General features: G+C 43.9%; 1 protein-coding gene across 2 annotated transcripts in view; it reads right to left on the minus strand.

The window, feature by feature from the left end:
• The window catches only part of Slc39a10 (solute carrier family 39 member 10), a 79,390-nt gene that overhangs the window by 69,620 nt on the left and 6,848 nt on the right, over positions 1 to 2,922 (minus strand). Inside the window, exon 1 of one of the 2 annotated variants that reach the window (XM_050159211.1) lies at positions 308 to 330. The exons of the other annotated variant lie outside the window; for it this stretch is intronic. The gene's annotated coding sequence lies outside the window, so the exon portion shown is untranslated. Of the gene's footprint in view, positions 1 to 307; positions 331 to 2,922 lie in introns of those variants that run through there. 2 annotated transcript variants of the gene reach the window in all.

Raw genomic sequence — 2,922 nt, forward strand, 5'->3', positions numbered from 1 at the left:
CTCTCTCTCTCTCTCTCTCTCTCTCTCTCTCTCTCTCTCTCTCTCTCTCTCTCTTTCTCTCTCTTGCACACACGCACTTGTGTGGAGGGGAAGAGACTGTGTGCATGCCCTGAAGGTCAAACTTGGGGCTTCATGCTTGCTTAACAAGCTTTTTAATCACTGGACTGTAAATCCAGCTCACTACAGTTTCTTTCCTTAGAAAAGTTGAAGTTCATCACCACTGAGCTTCCTTCCACTCTTGCTATCTGGGCTCTGCTGGTGTGGACTGAAAAATCCAAAATGGGCAAAGACCTTATCTGAAACATACCTTTCCTGGCTTGTTTCCCAGCCGGAAGATGCGTATAAATTTGGTCCTTACTAAATGGATGTGGGCTGAGGATGCAGACAGGTGAAGACTCTTTACACAGCTGGTTACCTAGAATAAATTGTCAACATGGCTTTTAATCTTCCACTCTTCTCCCTCCCTCCCTCCTTCCTTCCTTCCTTCCTTCCTTCCTTCCTTCCTTCCTTCCTTCCTTCCTTCCTTCCTTCCTTCCTTCCCTCCCTCCCTGAATGACTAAACATCTTTACGCTGGTGTGATACTCTGCACAGTAGATGTAAATTCGCGATGCTTTTGGGCTCTTTCCCTTGCAAGCGCTAAAAAGAAGAGACTTGTTCAGAAACGAAAGGATAATACAAGCAAACATGGGTGAGGCATCACAGATGCTCTGTTCCCTTTAAAACGGAGGGGCTGGTGGGGGGATGGTATCTTAGTGGTGGAATGTGTGCCTAGTGTATGGGAAGGGCTGGGTCTGATGCCTGGCACTGAAAACAAACGGACCACCACTAATTTTATAAAGTAAAAAGTGCTCTGCTTTCTCATGCAAGTCCTTGCTCGAGAGCTAAGCCATGCAGTTAACGCAGTGCCTCAAGCTTCAGTTGTCGCTCCCAAAGTGAAAAGAACTCTCCATAAAACCGCAAGTGGAGGATACCAGACCCTTGTTCCACAGCGTTTGGCTTACGGTGATCTGTTTCATTTAGGGAGCACACCTACATACACCCGGCAATTTTGGGCAAGAATATCTCATATCAACCGGCATTTAAGTTATGTAACACTGACTAGGGAAGGAGTCATAAGTGAGAAGGTTCTTTTTGTGTTGTTTATTTGTTTTTGTTTTTTGAGACAGGGTTTCTCTGTAGCTTTGGAGCCTGTCCTGGAACTAGCTCCTGTAGACCAGGCTGGCTTCAGACTCACAGAGATCCTCCTGCCTCTGCCTCCCAAGTGCTGGGATTAAAGGTGTATGCCACCACAGCCCAGCTCGAAGGTTCTTTATTTTTATAAACATTAAGTCATAGAACAATTCTAAATGAACTTTAAAATACAAGCATTCATATTTAAATAATATTCATTTTAAATAATATCAGTTTGGGGGACAATCCTGTTGACGAGTAACCTACTCAAAATCACTAACGTCATGAGGAAAATAATCCTGAGATAACAGGACAGCATCCCTGAGCACAGTGAGCCTTTATCATTGAGGAATATAAGCCCTGAGATAACAGGACAGCATCCCTGAGCACAGTGAGCCTTCCTCATTGAGGAATATAAGCCCTGAGATAACCGGGCAGCATCCCTGAGCACAGTGAGCTTTCCTCATTGAGGAATATAAGCCCTGAGATAATGGGGCAGCATCCCTGAGCACAGTGAGCCTTTATCATTGAGTTCTGCATCCCTGCTTTGAGGCACTTGGCTCATCTATGCACAGACATTCACTTTTGCTTTCCTCAGACTCCTTCCAGTCATGATTCGGGGTTCACCTTTTAATTCTTATCTTTCCAAGCTAAACTTTGTTCCAATGTTTAGTCACTTCCTAGTTAACCATTTATTCTGGCAGGCTTGTGCGTCTACAAGCTGATGAAAATCTTCACCAATAAAATGGTCTTTAACAAGCATCCTCCTGGCTCTACACCTTTTTTGCCTCACTTGTACCTTCTGCCCATGCCAGCTTGATCTAGAGAACTGAAGCAGACCATACACAAGTCCCCAGGCATGCCTGACGAGTGTTTTCCCACTGAACTAGTCTTCTGGCCCCTTTGAAGTGTTGGGAGATAATACCAAAAAGAAGAAAATGACTTCCAACCCTCCAGGTAGCTTTCCAACTGGTATCATCACCACCTACAACGCTATAACGGCTCAAGCTTTGTCCTGTGCTGAATTCGCCACCAAATACGACAGTCAAACAAAGAAACAAAAGACATCACAGTAGACACAGCAATAATTTCCAATTCTAAACTGTGCCCTTAAAAATATACTTTTGTAATGGTCTCTTTTCCAAGTTATTTTCTATTATTATCTACTTATGAATACATAGTGTCGTTGCATGTGCACACATAAACCACTTAAACTATGCGTATTCTAATGTTGTCTGAGCAAATAAAATAGACCACTGCCTATGCCACAAATCCCTGCCAAGCACCCATGTTGAGCATTATGCTGCCTTACCATGGTAGCAGAGATTCAGCAGAAAATGGCTGTCAGTGAGTAATTTCATTCCCGATAAAATTGGTACAAATTAAAGCGACAAACAATCCATGTGTGATTTTTAAAATGTATAAGCAACAGTCTTGGACTTGCTTAATTTCAGAGCAGGGATTCTCCAGTAAGCTACACCAGTCTCTGAGAAAGCAGAGCCAGGGAAACAAGAGCAATCAGACAAGGGGCCCAGGGAGCAGGGAGTATGGCAAGAACCAGGCTTCAAATAAAGTGAGCATGCGTACATATATACCTGAAAGGCAATGATACCTAATATTGGCCTGGTGCGTTTATTGCTGGGTAGAATAGACCAGGGAAACCACATGCACAGCATGAGAAAAGCCCTGCATTCTCAGGCCTTAAGACCTCTCTCTCTCTCTCTCTCTCTCTCTCTCTCTCTCTCTCTCTC

This window comes from Alexandromys fortis, unplaced genomic scaffold, assembly GCF_014885135.2.
Source record: "Alexandromys fortis isolate MF-2015 unplaced genomic scaffold, M_Fortis_MF-2015_v1.1 scaffold_65, whole genome shotgun sequence".
In the NCBI taxonomy this organism is placed as follows: Eukaryota; Metazoa; Chordata; class Mammalia; order Rodentia; family Cricetidae; genus Alexandromys; species Alexandromys fortis.